At 43.2% G+C, this 20,366-nt stretch overlaps 1 long non-coding RNA gene across 1 annotated transcript in view; it reads right to left on the bottom strand.

The window, feature by feature from the left end:
* Nucleotides 1–3,269: 3,269 nt before the first annotated feature.
* Nucleotides 3,270–20,366, bottom strand: part of LOC113907481 — a 45,399-nt gene continuing 28,302 nt past the window's right edge. The window contains exons 2-5 of the long non-coding RNA XR_003515209.1: nucleotides 17,477–17,633; nucleotides 9,286–9,407; nucleotides 8,448–8,587; nucleotides 3,270–3,547 (exon numbers count right to left, since the gene is read on the bottom strand). This is a non-coding gene — a long non-coding RNA (uncharacterized LOC113907481). The remainder of the gene's footprint in view (nucleotides 3,548–8,447; nucleotides 8,588–9,285; nucleotides 9,408–17,476; nucleotides 17,634–20,366) is intronic.

Genomic DNA, 20,366 nt, shown 5'->3' with positions numbered 1-20,366 from the left:
GGAATATAAGATCCCAGAGACCGGAGAACAGTCTCTTGGTACAGTGTCTAGCGTCTTCTTAGAGATGCTCATCAGACTAAAGCCAGAAGAAGCTCAATCAATGAAGCTACAAAGTCTGTGCCTGCCTGAGTTCTGAGTGTTGGAGAATTAAATACCGTAAGGTGGTCCCATCCCCATAGTTACTGTAAGAAAATCCATCTCTATGCTGTGGGACTAAGAGGTGGAAGACAGAGAGTGCTAACATGGTGAGGGCTGTGAGCACATGTCCCAAGGTGACTATGAGATGTCGGGGTGAATTTGGCCCTCCTTAGGTCAGTCCCAGTTCCAACGCTCTTCCAGTGCTTAATGAAGCATCCCTCAGCACTGAGTGTCATTCTAAGCCTTAAATACATTTATTGTTTCATACAACAGGCCCCTTAAACAGCTCCTTCTTCTGGTTCTCAGTACAGAGATCTTTGATGGTGGAAACAAAACTGGATCTCATGGGCTTATAGAGAGAGGAGACATCAGTCTCTAATAAAGCAGCATCCGGAGACTTCCCTGGCTGTCCAGTGATTTAAGAACCCAAGCTTCCACTGCAGGGGGGCACAGGTTGGATCCCTGGTGAGGAGCTAAAATCCCACAACTAAAATGCCACAGGGCAATTGGCTGTACTGCAATTACCCTGTATAGGGCAACTACTGAGCCCACACGCCACGACCAGAGTCTGTGCACCTCGGTGAAGATTCCACATGTCACAAGTAAAACCTGATGCAGCCAAGTAAATAATAAATAAGTAAATAATATTAAAAAGACAACCTCCTAGGGGACAGATACTCAGGATGCCCCTTGACTATGCATATGTTGCCTTATGCCTTCATCCTGCATGGAGTTTACCCACATGGAAGAAACTACTCTTCTGTATGTTGTTGTTGTTATAGTTTCTGATCTGCCCCAAACTTTTTTTTTTTCACCAGTTCAAGAGACACAGATTCGACCCCTGGGGTCAGGAAGATGTCCTGGAGTAGGAAGCAGCAACCCATTCCAGTATTCTTGCCTGGAAAATTCCATGGACAGAGGAGCCTGGTGGGCTACAGTCCATGGGGTTGCAAATGAGTTGGACGCAACTTGGTATGCACACATTTTTATTTCTGGCTGTGCTGGGTTTTGTTGCTGCTCGGGCTTTTCTCTAGTTGCAGTGAACCAAGACTGCTCTTCGTTGCAGTATGAGGGCTTCTCCTTTCAGAGGCTGCTCGTTGCAGATCATGGGCTCTGGGGCCAGAGGGCTTCAGTCGTTGCAGCTCTCAGGCTCTAGAACACAGGCTCAGTAGTTGTGACGCATGGGCTTAGTTGCTCTGCAGCATGTGGGATCCTCCTGGACCAGGGATCAAACCCATGTCTCCTGCATTGGCAAATGGATTCTTTACCACTGAGCCACCAGGGAAGCCCCTACCTCCAACTTTTCACCTGACATTGCCAACCCTTGCAGAGATTACAGACCAGAGGAACTCTGAATGAGAATTGGGTCTCCCCTCTCCCACCCCCAAGTAATATGAGGTGCTTTCTCCACCCCAACCTTTTTTTTGCAAGTCCACTCTGAACCCCAAGAGACAGGTGATCTTGAAACTGATAATAAGAGGCATTCTTCCCTGCTGACGCAAAAGGCTAAGAAAGTTCAACACAGATTGAAGTAGAGAGACATGATAAAGTTCAGTTTAAAGAAAAAGAGGGAGATTTAGAGGGAGGGAGAGAAACAGGGAGAGAGATAAAGGAGTATAACAGCATCCCAGGGCAAGTGAAAATGATCAGCCAAACATAGAAACATGTTCCAGATAGTTTGGTGATAAGCAGGAAATTGCTGGAAAAACCAACAGTCATAGAAGGAGAAAAGTGCAGTTAGAAGGGGGGATTGAATTGAGCTAAGTGTCTGTGTCATAAAGTTTATTATTTTATTAGTTTTAATAGTTGGGTAGATAAGCTAATAGCAATAGGATTTACTTTAAAGATCAACACCATAGACTCTGCTGTTTATTATTTGATAGTAATGTGTCTCCAGTGAGGGGAATATTAAATCTCATAAAAAGGCATTCCTACAGTCAACCCAAGCCCTTTCTGAGTCACACGCACATGGATTTTCCCCTATTAGTTCATTTCTCTGGCAAGGGTTTTGTTTGGATAATACTTCTAGGGAATCTATGAGAGCCCTTTCAACTTCCAGTTTGGGTCTTTTTTTTTTTTTTTTTTTTTCGGCCACATGGCATGTGGGGTATTAGTTCCCCAACCAGGGCTTGAATCCATGCTCCCTGCCCTGGAAGCACAGTCTTGACCACTGGACCGCCTTGGGAGTCCTGTGGGATTCTTATTATTATTTTTTTTCAGTTTGGGTCTTATGATCATGAAGCTGACATTCAACTTTCTCAGAATTCTCTTTTTTTCATCTTTTTTTTCATTTTTATACTATTTTTAAAGTTACTTTCCATGTACAGTTATTCAAAATATTGGCTCTATTCCCCATGTTGTACAATACACCCTTGAGCTTGTCTAAAACCCAATAGCTCACACCTCCCACTCCCTCACCCTTCTATTGCCTCTCTGCCCCTCCCCCCACTGGTATCCACTGGTTTGTTCTCTTTATCTGTGAGTCTGCTTCTTTTTTGTTAGGCTCCCTAGTTTGTTGCATTTGTTAGATTCCACATATAGGTGATCTCATACAGTATTTGTCTTTCTCTATCTTATTTCACTCAGCATAATGCCTTCTAAGTTCATTCATGCCACTGAAAATGCCAAAAATTTGTTCTTTTTTATGGCTGAGTGGTCTTCCGTTGTACATATATCTACCACATCTTTATCCGTTAGAGTCTTCCCTGGTGGCTCACGCAGTAAAGAGTCCTCCTGCAGCGTGGGAGACCCGGGCTCAATCCCTGGGTTGGGAAGATCCCCTGGAGAAGGAAATGGCAACCCACTCCAGTATTCTTGCCTGAAGAATTCCACAGACAGAAGAGCTTGGCAGGATATAGTCAATGGGATCTCAAAGAGAAGAGTTGGACATGACTCAGTCTCTCTCTCCCCTCTCCTTCCTTCCTTCCCTCCCTTGACTCTTTCTTCTTTCTTATCATTTTGCTGTAAGTGACATTATTGAGACAATCTGTCAACTGGTAAAATATAAACAAAGTCAATAGACTTGATAGTAAGTGACTAGCACTTTCTATTCATTCATCAGCTGATGGACACTTGGGTCATTTCCATGCCTAGACTAATGTAAATAATGCTGCTATGAACATCCTCAGAATTCTTCTAGTGAGAGAAATGATCATTTCATCTGGGTCCTGAATGTGTTGTATAATGTGGATGAAGGGCTGAGGGTGATAGACAGGCTCTGGAAATTATTGTGAGAGTTCAAAGAAATAGCACATTTACTTACTTTGCACAGTGCCTGGTAAATCTTCATGTAGGGAATGTAGGGAAATAGTGAGCATAGTAGGTGACTGCAGGTTCCGGACTCAGGCTGCTGGATTACAAGTCCTGGCTCTGATCTTCATCATCTTTTCAGTATTCCCTGCTCAAGGTACTAAGTAGAAAGGGAGAAATAGACCCCACCATCACTGAATGATCCCAGCTACCCTCAGCAATCTCAGAACAAAGCTTGACGTCACATGCCTCCTGCTACCATGCACTGAGAGATACACGTCACTTCTATGCAGTTCCTGTCCAAAGTACATGTCGTAAATCTAACGCGACACATCCAAATGGGTGAACATTCTACAAAATAACTGGCCTGAACTCTCTAAAACTGTCAACAGAGTGAAGTACAAAGAAAGCGCGAGGATTCTCCCAGATTAACAGACTCAAAAGGCAACTGAGCACACTAAGGGATTCCATTTTTTCCCCTTTTTCTCCTCTTTTTTTCTTATTTTACTTTCTTTTTGCCCCTTTCTTTCTCTCTCCCTCTCTTTCTCTCAATACTGTTTCTTTCCATTTTCAAAATATAAAATACAAAATGAAGACAAACACTGCAAGTCTTTTAAAAATCAATTTTTTCCCCTTTCCTTCTCTTTTTTCTTATTTCACTTTGTTTTTGCCTCTCTCCCCCCTCTCTTTTTCTGTCTCTCCCTCCCTCTTTCTCTATCAATATTATTTGTTTTCACTTTCAAAATATAAAGAACAAAATAAAGACAAACATTGCAAGTTTTTAAAAATTCAAATATTTTTTCTTCTCTTCTTATTTTGCCTTGTTTTTGCCTCTCTCTCTCCCCTCCCTCCTTTTCTTCTTCCCTCCCTTGCCTCTTTCTTCTTTCTTATCATTTTGCTATAAAGGACATTATTGAGACCATCTGTCAACTGGTAAAATATAAACAAAGTTGAAAGACTAGATAGTAATGTGTCTATATCAACATCAATTCCCTGATTTTAATAGCTGTACTATGATTATGTAAGAAACCATCCTTATTTTTAGGAAATAAACATTGAAGTATTTAGAAGCAAAACGGCATCAGGTCTGCAACTGAATCTCAGATGGTTTAAAAAGGGGGGCAGAGAGTAAAGCAAATGTGATGAAGTTTTAATATAAGGGCATGGGTAAACTGTATACAGGGATTTTTTTGAAACTTCTGTGCAGGTCTGAACTTGAAATAAAAAGTTGAGGGACTTCTCTGGTGGCCCAATGGTAAAGAATCCACCTTCCAAGGTAGGGGCTATGGGTTCAATCCCTGGTTGGGGAACTAAGATCCCACAGTGGCAGGGCAACTCAGCTCTTGTGCCACAGCTTGAGAAAGCCTGAGCACCACAACAAAGACTCAGTGCAGCCTATCACTCAGCCATTAAAAAGAATGCATTTGAATCAGTTCTAATGAGGTGGATGAAACTAGAGCCGATTAGACAGAGTGAAGTAAGCCAGAAAGAAACACACCAATACAGTATACTAACGCATATATATGGAATTTACAAAGATGGTAACGATAACCCTGTATGCGAGACAGCAAAAGAGACACAGATGTATAGATCAGTCTTTTGGACTCTGTGGGAGAGGGAGAGGGTGGGATGATTTGGGAGAATGGCATTGAAACATGTATAATATCATGTATGAAACAAGTCGCTAGTCCAAGTTCGATGCATGATACTGGATGCTTGGGGCTGGTGCACTGGGACGACCCAGAGGGATGGTACGGGGAGGGAGGAGGGAGGGGGGTTTGGGATGGGGACCATGTGTATACCGTGGCAGATTCATGTTGATGTATGGCAAAACCAATACAATATTGTAAAGTAATTTAAAAAAAAAACTCACTTGAAAAAAAAAAGAAAAGAAAAGGGACTGTTAAAAAAAAAATAAAAGATTGAAGGAAAAAGATCTCAGCTCTACCACTTTGGAATTCTGTATAACTTGATTTCTTTGAGCCTCGGGTCCATCATCTCAAATTGGGGGTTTTAGTACCAACATGGGAGACATTTTCTTTCGGGTGATATGGCAAAAGCAGTCAAATATTAAATCCTTAAGCTCTTGCTTGAATGAGGAGATGGGTTAGAGAATCAGAAATAGGATAGAAGTCCGGAGCATCAATTACACATGTTTATTAGTAATAAAAACCGTGAGTTTTACATTTGGCCATGGCTATTCCCTCCAATGAACTGTGTCAAATCGGATAAAGTAGAGGAACCTTCTTGAAACCTTGCTCCCCTTTCAAGGCTGTTGTGGACATTAAATGAGATCATCTAGACAGAAGGCTAATGGCGGTGCCCAGAGCCTGGTAGGAGGTCAAGTCACGGTGGCAGATGTTGCTGCCCTGATTGGTGCTTTCGTTAACTAGTCAGCACCAGGCTCCTTTGGTCTGTGATTCTCAGAGGGTAGGAAACTTCCAGTGCGCCTCACCACACGTGTTTTGTTACTTGCCTCATGGTCAAGTGCACGTTCTTTCCAGAAAGTCAGGTTTGCCCAGGGAGTGGCATTCTGGCCAGGCTGCCAGCCAAATGATACCACCCAGCAGCCTGATCAAAGTGTCAGCTGGGTGGCCAACAGAGGCCAAGACTAGGACTCAACGCACTTTTCTTGAAACCCACACACCTGGCTGAGTGTTCATGGTGAGTCAATCCAAGCCAAAGTGACCGGGGAAGGTACATGGGTCTGCAATGAACTGTTCTACGTATGTCCACACATCCCAAGGGAAGGTGCCTTCCTCAGAAGCTTTAAGAAGACAAGGATGGGAGAGCACTGGCTGGGAGACAGAGGCAGTCACCAAGTGTGTACTGAGCATCTGTGCTCTTTACCAAATATCTCCATCTCCTTGCTCCCAGTCACAGGAAGCTTCTCACTTCCTGGGCCCCTGTGATTACATTGGAGCCCAGTGACTAGTTCTGGCCAATGGGCTGTGAACGGAAGCTCCATGTGTCTTCTGGCCACTGTATTTAACAGCCAATGCGAGAACATTCAAAGATTCTCTTGCTCTCTGCCATTGAAAACTGACCGTGTTGGAGATGGTGGTGACTCCATTAGCCCGACTCTGAGTAATTCCAATGAACAGAACACCCCCTGAGATCTATGAAAGACAGGTAGTGTATCAAATAAGACTGTTGTCTTAGGCCACTGGGATTTTTTTTTTAGGTCAGCATAATCTAGCATGTATCCTGTCCAACAGATGATGAAAGCAAAACAATATAATTAAATGATAGCTAGATGCTTTTAATTATATTAAAGTTAATATAATTATGGTGATATTATATTTCAAGCCTCTGAACCCAAGCTCGCCTCTCTCTTTGGCCAAAAGGGATATAACACGTAATAGGCAGGAGTTAAATGTTAGAACTTTAAGTCTCTTGAGTTAGCAGAATGATTAAATGAGCATTAAAAGGAAATAGTTTCTCACTTGGGATTCAACTTTATTTAAATAAAACCTAAATCATACAGTAGCTAAAATTCCACAAACAGGTTGATTAAATCAGAACAACCCTCCATCCAGTATCCTGTGACCCATGGGCCAAGGATAATTTAGGATGTGGGTAGAAGCCAAGGGAACAAATGACATGTCTGTCTCCTTCAGTGCTTCCTCACTCTTGTCCAAAAATTCCTTCAATGCACTCCAGAAGAAAACAATAACTAGAAACTCAGATGAAACTTTCTCTTCTAAGAATTCACAGGTAATTAGGAAAAAGAGAGTTCTATTGTGCCATCACAATAAATGGCACAAAAGATTAAAACTCTCAGCATTTCCCTGATGGCTGGTGGCCTCTTGAATTTTCTTGAGTTATAGGACAACCAGGTTTTATAGCCTCGAGTAGCTTCCCCTAAGGGGCTTCCCTGGTGTTTCAGATGGTAAAGGGTTTGTCTACAATGCAGAGAGACCCAGGTTCAATCCCTGGGTAGGAAAGATCCCCTGGAGTAGGAAATGACAACGCACTCCAGTATTCATGCCTGGAGAATCCATGGACAGAGGAACCTGGTGGGCTACAGTCCATGGGGCCACAAAGAGTCGGACACGACTAACACACACACACACACAGAGCTTTCCCTAAAGTTTAATACTTAACCACCCAAATCAGGATCACCTGGACAGTTTGTGAAATATGCAAATTCCTTGAATTAGACTCTTCCAGGTATGGACTGGGAATGTCCATTTTTATCAGATCCATTGAGGGTTCTGAGTGCAATTGAAGGTTGAGAAGTTCCACTTTAAACTAGATTTGAGGGACTTCCCTGGTAGTCTAGCAGCTAAGACTCCGAAATCCCAATGCAGGGGTCTGGGTCCAACCCCTGGTCAGGGAATGAGGTCCCACGTGCCACAACTAAGATGGAAGATCCCAGGTGGCACAATTAAAGACCTGGTATAGCCAAAGAAATATTAAAAAAAAAAAAACTAGATTTGCTCAGGAAACAGGAATTTTGTGGAAAAGCCTAAGTCCAGCCCACCTTGAGGATATTGTGAAGATTCATAAGTTGGTTCACTGGTTACCAAGAAGAGTCAAGGTATCTGGGCGGACAGGAAAGTGACCACACACACATGTAAACCCTTCCCCCACAAGGTCCCATCTCCGCTCCTGGAATAGACTGCACAGGTCAGCCAATCAGCACACAATTTACCTTGAGTAACTGGTATTGGTTCAGGACTGGACATCCAGCTCCAGTAGATGAAAGGGAATAACCTGTAGTCCATACCTGGGGGAGAGTTTCAAGATTCTTTCGTTCTCTCTTTCCAGATGGGACAATGACCCACATAGACTCACCTGCTATTGGAAGCTTTGTTGTAACCAAGAGGAGGAGGTTCAGAGTGAGGGAGAAGGAGGAGGAGGAGGAGGAATCATGCAGAGCAGAAAGACAGAAAGCACTCATATTCCTGGTTATATCATGGATCTCACTGGACCTGGGGCATACCCTTCCTCTGACTTTCCAGGCATGAAAGGTAAGAATCTGATGAATTGTTTAAGTCGATTTGACTCAGAATTTTCTGTTATTTGCTGCTCAAAGCACTCCTTCTGATATTTACCATCACTGTCACCAATGATAACATCCTTAATTAAGGGCTAGGGTAGCATTTGCTTTTCTCCATGGAAAGCAGGAAACTTAATATGTCCTCACTCAGCACATATAGCTCTTCAGTTCTGGAAACTGACACCGGTCTGGAATCTGTGTTGAGAAAGAAAGAGAGGCAGAACTCAGAACCAGTCCTCTCCTAGCTCTGCCACAGACACCGTTGTGTGTGACTTAAGATGAACCCGGGGTCCATCTTCCGCATAAGTAGAATGAAGGGGTAGAATTAAGCACCCTCTGCTACTCCAAGGGTCTTAAAAGGAGGGCCACAATTGGGAGTCCACGGCCATCATGAGGCCTATTAATGAGAAAGAGGGGAAAGCCCTCGGACGACTTTAAAACTGTGCATTCAATGCCAATCCTTTTGAAAGCAGATTGCTCATGAAAATCAAGGATTGGAGATTCTTTTGATACCTCAGAACAATTGTCAACACTGAACCCACCTTTCCACAGGCAACCAGTGGCTAGGGGTCAGCAGCTGCTCTCTTTAATTGAGGTCTGTCCCCCATCTCCTCACAGCCCCCCATCTCCTCACAGCCCCCAGGACTGAGTGTCAGCTGTCTAGTATCATCTTACACTCAGTTCACTCGGTCATTTACATTTCCTGCCCGGTCTGGGTAGATGTGGACTTTGCAACCCCAGATCTAAGAGCATCGTCTACCACATCTGGGATCCAAATTCTCTGGGACTTTGTAAAATAGACAATGCTTGTCTTCAATCACATTCTCACCCAGAAAGCAGGACCCCGGCAGCCTTGAGAAACCATCAGGAAATCTACCCCCGACTCCACTCACCGGACTTCTTTCTTGAGGGTCAGCTTTTTCTGGGTTGTGTTTTCCACATCTTCTTTGGACACTTCTGTTTCTTTCCTGCTTTGAGGTCTGTTTTCCAGCTCACGGGTGGTCAGTTCTTTGGGCTAGATGAAGTAGAATTTTCCGTAATCGCCACCTCTCTTGAGCCAGTTTGGAGTTTGGGGTTTGTGTTTGAGTCATTAAGTAATTCACTGCTGGGGAGTTGGCACTTTAAAAACTCGTAAAATAAACAAACACGTCTGCCTCCAAGCACAGATTGCAACGAATGTTCTGATTCCGAATATGGGTCACGTATGTTTTTGCCTAAAAACAAGTCTTAACTAATCAGTGTGTTCCCTTTAGATATCTGAAGCTGTAATGCACAGTAACTGAACTGGAACCTCTGAGTCTTGAATTTGGGTGACGTGGTTGAAAGAATCTGCTGGTCCTCCTGGAAACTCATAACATCTATTACTGAACTGAACGGTGGGATATGATCTGCATATCTTATCTAGACTTGGACAAATTTCTTTCAGAGTTAGTTTCACCTTACCCTCTGTATGAGAAATGGGTAAACTAAATTGATGGTTTAGAGTGGGTTTCAAGAACCCACTCTAGACTGTTCAAGAACTCCTTGCAGAAGCAATGGGGAAACCTAATGGGTAAAGCCTTGTTTTCAGTTGCTAAGTCAAGTCTGACTCTTTGTGACCCCATGGACTATTACACACCAGGCTTCCCTGTCCTTCATTGTCTCCTGGAGCTTGCTCAAATTCATGTCCATTGCGTTGGTGATGCCATCCAACCATCTCATCCTCTGTTGCCCTCTTCTCCTCCTGGGACTACTGTTTTCAAATCCTGAAGCTTTGCTGTGTTCTGTTTGACGTGTTACAGTGATTTATTGGGGGAAGGGCGTGGGGAACGTGTTGCTCAGTGAAAGAAGAAAAAGGAGGGAGGAGGATGGGAGGTACATTGTAGCTTCAAGGAATTTGGGCTTCAGGTGTATCTTCGGGATACTCAAGAGGAGAGCTTTGGGATCTACATGGTTGGCATTCAGCCAGTCTAGAGTCTATAGAATCTCAATTATCCAGGATTGAGAAGTAGGCCACCATAAAGACCACTCCTTTCAAGTTATAAAATCACTTCCAGTTCAACAAAGTTTTGCATGCTGCCCCAGAGAGAGCCTAGGGCACAAAGAACAGCTGGTAAGTGACCTCCACTCATCAAACAAGAGATACCACACACAATGCCAGTCCAGCCACTGCTGGACTGCTCCCCACTCCAGTCCAATCAATTGTCCTTCGTTAAAAATTTTATTAACAATTATTATTGATATGACTGTCACTTGATGAGACCAGCTTTGCATATCCTTTGCCTTATTATGTTTTCATATAAGCAGCTGTTTGAATCCCCATTCTATAATCAGTGAAACTGAGGCTCAGAGAGGTTAATTAACTTTCTCAAGATCACAGAGTTAGAAGCAAAATCAAGAATTCAAATAGTTCTGATACAGAGCCCTGCCTCCCTTAAAAAGGAAGGTAACCGAGGAAGGCAAAAGGAAACGGGGAGAGCAAAGGATGAAATGGTTAGATAGCATCACTGACTCAATGAACATGAATTTGAGCAAACTCCGGGAAAGAGTGGACGACAAGGAGCCTGGAGAGCTATAGGTCACAGGGTCGCAAAGAGCTGGACACAGCTTAGCGACTGAACAACAGCAACAAACAAACAACCCCAGGATGACGTAAGGAGACCAATTTCACTGCCTCTCACACACTAGGCGGGTCTTGCAGGTAATCGAATCTCTGCTCGAGGCAGCCCTCTAGCCCCAGCTCCCTGCCTCCTGGACTTCTTTCAGAAAGAGAATGCATTTTTCACTTTTGAAATCACTTGGGTGTGTTGAGAACAGCCCGAGGTCGCTCAGGCCTTAAAGTCTGGCAAGTCAGATTGACATTCTTTATCCTACTGATCTCAGGACATCAGTGGAGCAAACCCAGTTGGCTGGGCTTCGTCCCAGCTTCTGCTCCTCTCGGTCTCAAACCTGGCCCATCCTATAAAGAGCAGTCCTGAGATGCCGATTTGAAGATGAATCCACATAAAATCCAATTCCACTTTGCTTCTCCCTAACCCCTCAGCCCATAATGGACCCCACGGTGGCATTCTCCAAATAGGCCAAGCTCCCAAGAATGACATTGCAACAGCCACCCGCATTCCCCACTGCTCATCTTGCCTCTTGGCCAGCTCTCAGCCTATAATTCTTTCCAAACCCGCCTGTATAAAATAATCATGTACATGAAGTAAAACAGGAGTCTTATATACACACTTAATAACTCTTGTGTACTATACAAGAGGGAATTCCACTTTATAACCCCCAGAGCTTTCGACTGGTTCTTATTTAGCTTTGCATTCCTGGTGCAAGATCTAAAACTTCTCTCTCTCTGCCCCAGCCTGTTGCTGCCTTTTGAAACTGTTGTGTCTCCAGATTCCTTGGGACCATTTCATCTCCATCTCTGCTTCTAATTGGGGGATTTAAGCATTGCTTTTAGCCCTAGAGCTAAATATCAGGGTTTCACTCAAAAATCCCATATTTGGGGAATTGAGCACATTGTACTGGGGAAGTGTCAAGCGTGAGCATGTCAAAGCAAATGGAGTTAAATGGGTCAGCTAATCCTTCTAGCCACGAGCTCGATCTCAGGGTGAGAAAGTGGGTTCCCACACCTGGTATACGACAAGCGCCCTGTGTGGCCTCAGCCACATCATTGGTCCTTCTTGGATCTCTCAGCCTTTAAAGGGAATCCTTCAGTAGTAGATGGCAATTCCTCTGCATCTCCAGTTAATCAGGCAACACTTTTCACCAAAATCTTAAGTTTTAGGGGGATAGTCAGTATCAAATCGTCTTTTACACTGACCCCATGAATACAATCATACTTAGGAAAATAGCAAAAACAGTATTAAGGGGTTAATTAGCTTTACTTTATAAAATATGCATAAATAGTGGCACCTAAGGTTGTGGAGGACAGGAACCAAGGGATGCAAATTCAGTCATCATATGTACAGTCATCAAATATCCATGGCTACCTGGTCTTTGCCTGATACAGTACTCAGCACTTAGAAGATGAATGAGCTAGATGCAGCCTCCTACATCAATTCAATTTCACTTCACTCCCTAGCTTGCCCTAAACTGGCCACACTGGCTTGCCTTATTTTCTTGGAGCACACCAATCTTGTTCCTGCCTCGGTGTCTTTGCACATGCTGTCCCCTCCACCCAGACTGACCCCTTTTCTAGTCATCAGACCCGGATCTCAACTCAAATCTCAGTAGAGACCATTCTTTACCATCCCTCCCCTTAACACTTCCACTTCTCTCTCGCTGCCAAAGTGTCTTCACAACATGTGTGTCTATATAGAATCATGCTTGATAGGGGATTGGTTTCTGATTTATTAACCAGTATCCTTCCCTCCCAAACTGTAAGCTCCTTAAAGTCAGACATCTTTTTTAAAAAAACTTTTTATTTTATATTGGGGTAGAACTGATTAACAATGTGATATTCTCAGTTGGACAGCAAAGGGACTCAGCCATGCATATACATGAACTACCCCCACACACCATTAAGGCTTCACAGCATCGAGCAGAATCCCCTGTGCTATACAGTAGGGCCTTGTTGGTTATCCATTTTTAATACAGCAGTGTGTACATGTCCATCCCAAACTCCCTAACTCTCCCTTCAACCCATCCTTCTGCCCTGACAACCGAAAGTTCATTCTCTCAGTCTGCGACTCTGTTTCTGTTCTATAAACAAGTTTACTTGGATCGTTTCTTTTTAGAGTCTGCATATAAGGGACATCATGCAATATTTCAAGTTCTGGGAGATGGTGAAGGACAGGGAAGCCTGATGTGCTGCAGTCCATGGGGTCGCAAAGAGCTGGACGTGACTGAGCGACTGAAGAACAACAAGATGCAGGATTTCTCCTTCTCTGTTGAACTCAGAGATCTTGTCTATCATACTACCTGTCTTTTCAAACTCTAGAAGAGTGCCTGGCATTTAAAGACATTCAATAAGTATAGAGGAATGACTCTATAATTAAATGAGTTTCAAGTCACATTTCTCCCCTAAAACACATCAAGTTAATCTGTCAAGCCCAACTCTTATTATTCCCTTCAGTGATATCAGCACCCCCAAGGGATGCTATTTCTTCTCAAACAAGCATGTGTCAAATGTGGTAAAAACATATAGCTCTCAGTTCAAAAGAAATCCTAGTAAGTAAAATGGTTACTGGGACAGCAAAGGTGTTCTGATTAAGACAAGGGTTGGGGGTCTGGAACTCCATCCATGTCCCCTCCTCCCCAATTCTACCCTAAGACACCTCTGGAGCCCCACCTGGGACAAACTGTGCAATTTTGATTGGAAAGAAACTTCATTTTTGTCAATGCTGGTAGGTATACTGTGGACTGATAAGGAGTTTCTATGGCCAAGTTTAGGAAATACATAATTTTTTTTTCAAATTGAAAAATACAGTGTTATTGATAATTGGATTACCTATCAATTGACATAAACAGTATGAACTTAAAATTCAGGCTTATATATATGCCCATGGCGTCATCAACACAATCAAGATAAAAAGTATATTCATCACCTCTAAGAGTTTCTTCTTGCTCCTTTGTAATTCATTCCTCTCCCCTCCTCCTGCCTAAGAAATACAAAATTGCTTTTAATAAATATATATTAAGCGGTCCTTGGTAGCTCAGCTGGTAAAGAATCTGCCTGCAATGCAGGAGACCCTGGTTCGATTCCTGGGTCAGGAAGATCCCCTGGAGAAGGAATAGGCTACCCACTCCAGGATTGCTGGGCTTCCCTGGTGGCTCAGACAGTAAAGAATCCATCTGCAATGCAGGAGACCAGGATTCGATCCCTGGGTTGGGAAGAGCCCCTGGAGGAGGGCACGGCAACTCACTCCAGTATTCTTGCCTGAGAATCCCCATGGACAGAGGAGCCTGGTGGGCTACAGTCCATGGGCTCACAAGGAGTTGGACATGACTAAGCACAGCACAACATGTTCCAGAAATCATGCTGGTTTGGGGGATACAGTAGGGAAAAAAAAAAAAAAAAACAGGTACAATTCCTGTATTCATAGGCCTCATAATCTAGGGATTACAGAAAAGTCTTCTGGGTCAAGAAGTGGATCAGTTCAAAGGTACAACTGGGAGTATCTGAATACACATTTTTGCTCAAGGTTGCTGGGCATGTCATGGATCTAGTGTTCCACAAAGCAGGCTTTGGGAAACGCTTGTCGAGACCAACTGCTACGAGCATCATCAGAAAATGAACTCTATAGCACTGTCAATTTTCAAAGCATTCCAACATTTTTTAAAATGTATGTAATCCTAAATGACTCAACTAATTTGATCTCTGATGATGCATATGGCATTTGAGAACTCCTGTGTCTTGGGTCATCCTCTGGACATGGGTCATCTTTGTACTCGGACATGGTCATAGCCATTAAAAGACTCTCCTGTCTGGCTGGTCAATAACTAGAGAGTCCTGTTTTGCATTTACATCAGCATACAGCTCTGTCTTTAGAGTCACTTCTTATAGGAAAATGCACTTCTTAGACTGGAAATGCCTGTAGAGAGATTTCAGCCATAAAATATACACTCTCCCCAAACACAAATCAGGCAGAAAAATCCAATCAAAAGAGAACTCCACTTTCTCTCATCTCCGCCTGGGGACATAATTAGCTGCTTCTTCCCATGTATTTGTAGAATCCTGTACCTTTAACTATCTGAAGCACTTACCACAGTAGTTATTATTCATGACAATCATGCAGGGTTCTGTATTTTATGCCAGGCACTTTGCAAGATATTTTCCATGTATTACCGCTTTTGTTCCCCAACTCATAAGCGGTAGAGACTATCACCATTCTTGTTTTAAAGATGAGAAAACTGGAGCTCAGAAAGGCTAAATAACTTGCCCAAAATACATGATGAATTAGAATCGATGGAAGACCAACATTTGAACCCAAGCTAATCTGATTCCCAACTCCACACTCTCCCCTCTACATCTCCCAGTTCATGACTTAAGGGTCTACAGCCTCCAGCTTAGATCTTCAGTCTCTTGAGTGATATCTTGGAGTTCCAAATATTAATAGCACCTAACACAGTTCATGATGCTGAAGCTCCAATACTTTGGCTACCTGATGTGAACAAATGACTCATTGGAAAAGACCCTGATGCTGGGAAAGATTAAAGGCAAAAGGAGAAGAAGGCGGTAGAGGATGAGACAGTTGGACAACATCACTAACTCAATGGACATGAACTTGGGCAAATGCCAGGAGATAGTGAGGGACAGGGAAGCCTGGCATGCTGCCATCCATGGGGTTGCAAACAGTCAGACATGACATAGCGACTTAACAACAGTACAGTTCGTGGTGCCTTGTGGGGGCTCAGCACAGACTAACTGAATGAACTGTGAGAGGCAACATGGGACTAAGGAAAGAGATTTGGGTTACAAAGCAAGAAAACTGGATCTTTCCTCAGGCTTTGTAACTAACCCATGATGTGACCTTGAGCAAGCCCATTCTTCCTTTCTGCACCTTCGCCTTCCCATCTGTAAAATGGGAGAACTGGAAGAGATGATTTCCAATGATACCTCTCAGTCCAAGTGACCTACAGTGCAAGCTGGTGTCACATATTTTTTTTTAAAAAAAGGAACAAACTCGTGCCATTTGCAGAGACATGAATGGACCTAGACGCTGTCATACAGAGTGGACTAAATCAGAAAGAGAAAAACAAATATTGTGTATAATGCATACATGTGAAATCTAGAAAAAAAATGGTACAGATGAATCTATTTGCAAAGCAGAAATAAAGACATGGATGTAGAGAACAAGGGGAGAAAAGAAGGTGGGAGGAGATGGAAATTTATGATTGACATATGTATACTATTATATATAAACTAGATAACTAATGAGAACCTATCCTATAGCACAGGGAAATCTACTCAGTGTTCTGTGGTGACCTAAATAGGAAGGAAATCAAAAAAAGAGGGGATTTATGTATACATGTGACTGATTCACTTTGCGGTACAATAGAAACTAACACAACATTATAAAGCAACTAAACTCCAGTAAAAATAAATATGTGGGAATTCCCAAGAGGATAGAGGTAGTGTCGTCTGTTTCTAACCTAGAAACACCTGAAAGTGAACGTATTAGTCGTTCAGTCGTGCCTGACATTTCGGCAGCCTATGGACTGTAGGCTCTGTCCATGGAATTCTGCAGGCAAGAATATTGGAGTGGGTAGCCATTCCCTTCTTCAGATCTTCCCGACCCAGGGATTGAACCCAAGTTTCACACATTGCAGGCAAATTCTTTACCATCTGAGCCGCCAGGGAAGCCAAACACACCCCAAATCCCACACCCCAAATCCCAGAAAGAAGCAAAAGCCATTTCCTTCTAAGGGAAGATAGAGCCACGAGTGAACTGCAGCACTGACCCAAGCCTTCAAGAATGAGAGTGGCTGGCGGCCAGCCAACAGGGGCAGACGGAAGCTGGGGTGGGGAGGCCTCTTGGCTTCCCCCCGCCCGCCCCACACCCCTCTGATGAACTTCAAATTCCTGGGTCAGACCTTTCATCACCAGCACGAAGTCTCTGGAAAATATACACGAGAAGGATCCAAGTCTAGTTTTTGCAAGGCCTTTGCCCCATCTCTCACCCTCCCCTGATGAGGAAGAGATCAAGAAGCCAAGAGACAGAAAATTGTAAAAACAAAACAAAACAAAACAAAACCTTTGTATGAAATAAATAAATCGATCCAAGACGTCATCTTTTTTGTTATACAAACATGTTTTCCTTCCTTTCTGACCCTCTAGCATTTTGGAGTTTGGGGAGTTTATTGAATGCCTAGTGTCCACGAACTCTTGGAAAGTTCATTACCCTGACTCTTCTTGGCTGTTAAATCTTAGCACTAGTTGCTGGAAAGTAATTTAGTTTCGGGGGGAAAAAAAAATTTTGTGTTGTTTTTTTTTTTCTTTCTTTTCCCCCAAACACCCTCATCCCTGAGTTCCCACTTTGGGACTTTGTGCTGGATTTTCTCTGATAGTTTATAGATTCCCAAACACATAGCCAGTTTTTCTTTTCCCATGGACTCTGTGGAATTCACCTGAAAACTTGGTGATTATTTATGTTCCAACGTACTTACAGTCAAGCCACCCAGGACTTCGTATCCACAGGAAAACTGACAAATCCAATCAATTCTCCCAGTGCAGCTCTGTAAAGTCTTATTCATTTGGATGCCATCAGTTCAGAATTTTTGGATAATTCAGACAGTCTGGATGGAAGTTGCTTTTTGCACAGTTCTACACGAAAAAAAAAGAGAGAGAGAGTTTCTTAACAAATTGATAATGCAAAGCAGACTGTTGGAGCTGAGAATAAACTGTCTTCAAGTTCTCCAGAATAGCATTCACTGACAGGCAATCAACGATTAATTACAAATTATTTTTATCAAACAATTAAAATGAATTCCAGGCAACTCACCATACCTTGGGAATAGTATAGGACAGAGAGAGGGAAAAAAGGGGGGGCTTCCAATCCATCACGCAAGAGCTCGAATTCCAGCTATGTAACTCGTAAGTTTCAGTTACTGTACATAAGCTCCTTCCCTTCCCTGCGCCTTAATTCTGACATATGGAAAAGTTTGCACAATGGACATAAGAATTGGAAATCACATAGGTGAAAGCAGAGTTTCCAAAACTATGCTCAGAAGGATTCTAAGTCCACAAGATATTAACATGTATTGCATGCAAAAGAGATCCATGGCTGAATAAGTCGGGATAAACGAAACTAAACAAAATTAAATATGTTTGCTTGCTTTTTTCATTTGCTTATGTGCAGACCTTCTCAGTGCCTTTAATATTGTACTTTATATTGCAAATTCCCAAAAGGAGGACATACTAAGCATTTTTTCCCCAAATTTTTTCCCCAGGAAATTCTTCCTGCTGAAATACTTTTTGACCTCTTACAGAACTCTCACTGAAGAAAGCTTGGAAAACAAAGCTCTAGGATCTGTGGTCTGAACTTTGTGGTAGGGGTATTGAGCCCTTATGGAGACATTTATACTTTATCTCCAAATCTTCTTGGGACCAAGGTCAAAATCTGGAGGAAAGAGTTCATGACCAAAAAAAAAACAAGTTCTGACATATAAAGCCATAGTCTTGCAGACTCCCCACAAACTAGCCTAGAAAAAGTAACTTGTAGGATTTTTTTTAATGTACCTGGAAATCCTTGAATCTGGATGCTAGGATCTTCAGGGTCATTGACTCAAGGCCTGAAAGTTTCAAAAGATTAAGGAAGTAGATTGGGGAGAGAAAGCATAAGAGGGAGGCAAGGAATCTAATTCTGGCATGTGATAATGATGTTACGGAGTGCTTGTAAAATCATTAAAGCAATGAAAAATAGAAACCATAGTGGAATAAAATTCAAGTCTTGTTACCAGTTTTCCTTCTGGGAACTATGGTAAATGCAGTTGTTGTTATTCCTCCAAAGAGAAGGACATCTGCAAGGAACTTGGGATGGTGTTAAATGGTGTCAAGATTTAAAAAGAATGTCAAGATTCATCCCTACCCTAATAAGACTGAAAATGGAATTAAAAAGACAAGAGTTCACAATGAATGTTACAACACAGCTCATAACTAAGAAGGAAATGGAAGTTCCAGATAGTAAGCTGTCGTTCATTTACGTCTTCATTAATTTGTGTTTAGCATGTGACAGGTGCTAGAAGGCTCAGTCAAGGCCCTTCCTGACATTTTGCTCTTGCAAAAGAGCATGTGACCCCTATGGTCATCACAGTGGAGGAAGAAAGGGCTGAAGAGTTGCATGGAGGGTATTTTCTTTCAGGAAGCTTACGTTTTACCGGGGCTGTATGTCAGAGGCAATAGTATTCACCAGCTCTCCCTGTGTTCCTCCACATTTTCCAGCTGCCCTTGACATGAGACTGGGGTCCCTTGACTGGGTTCTGCTTGATGGGAATGTGGGCAGAGATAGGCCCACCTTTAAAAACACCCTCCAGAGGACTCCCCTGGTGGACCGGGGGCTAAGATTCTGCACTTCAGTGCGGGGGGCCTGGGTTCAATCCCTGGTCAGGAAACTAGATCCTACGTGCCACAACTAAGAGTTCGCACGCCACAACAAAAGATCCCATATGCCACAACCGAGGCCCAGTGCAGTCAACTAAGTCATTTTTTATTAAAATAAAATAAAAACACCCTCCATGCAACTCTTTAGCCCTTTCTTCCTCCCCTGTGATGACCTTAGGGGTCATGTACTCTTTCACAAGAGCAAAAAAGATGGAGAAGGGCTCCCCAAATACATAGAAGACTGATGAGACAGAGAAATAAACATTCACTGAGTCAGGCACTGAGATCTGGGGCTTCATCTTGGTAGTACACAGGAACAAGTGTGGCCGTGTCTGGCCCATGTGAAAGTAAGCAGGAAAATACAGAGAGAAAAGGAGAGAAAGCTGATACACAGAAACAGAACACCCAGCTGAGAAGCCCTGTGAACCACAACAGATGGAAAGAGTCATCTCGGGTCCGGAGTTTCGAGGGTCTTGGTCCCAGGCCCCTGTGGGGTCTCCCGTGTACGCTTGCCCTTCTTTTCTTTAATATCCACCAATGTCCTCCAATGCTTTCATGTTCTGGGTATAAGTTATGTAAAATTTTGCTCCCTATGACCTAAAAAGCCCTTGACTAACTCAACACGTTATGGCTAGAGCAGTGAATGGGTAGAAGAATGGAACAATCTTTTCTCTTAAACCAAAACATATATAGGGCATACATATGGCACCACATGGGGCTTCCCAGGTAGCCCTAGTGGTAAAGAATCCACCTGCCAGTCTCCGGCCATATCAGCCTGAAGGCGCCCGATCTCGTCTGATCTCGGAAGAATCCACCTGCCAATACAGGAGCCCCAAGAGACCTGGGTTCGATCCCTGGGTGGAGAAGATCCCCTGGAGGAGGAAGTGGCAACCCACTCCAGTATTTTTGCCTGGGAAATCACATGGACAGAGGAGCCTGGCGGGCTACGGTCCATGG

Source organism: Bos indicus x Bos taurus, chromosome 17, assembly GCF_003369695.1.
Source record: "Bos indicus x Bos taurus breed Angus x Brahman F1 hybrid chromosome 17, Bos_hybrid_MaternalHap_v2.0, whole genome shotgun sequence".
Lineage (NCBI taxonomy): Eukaryota > Metazoa > Chordata > Mammalia > Artiodactyla > Bovidae > Bos > Bos indicus x Bos taurus.
This window is presented reverse-complemented; position numbering and strand designations above follow the sequence as displayed.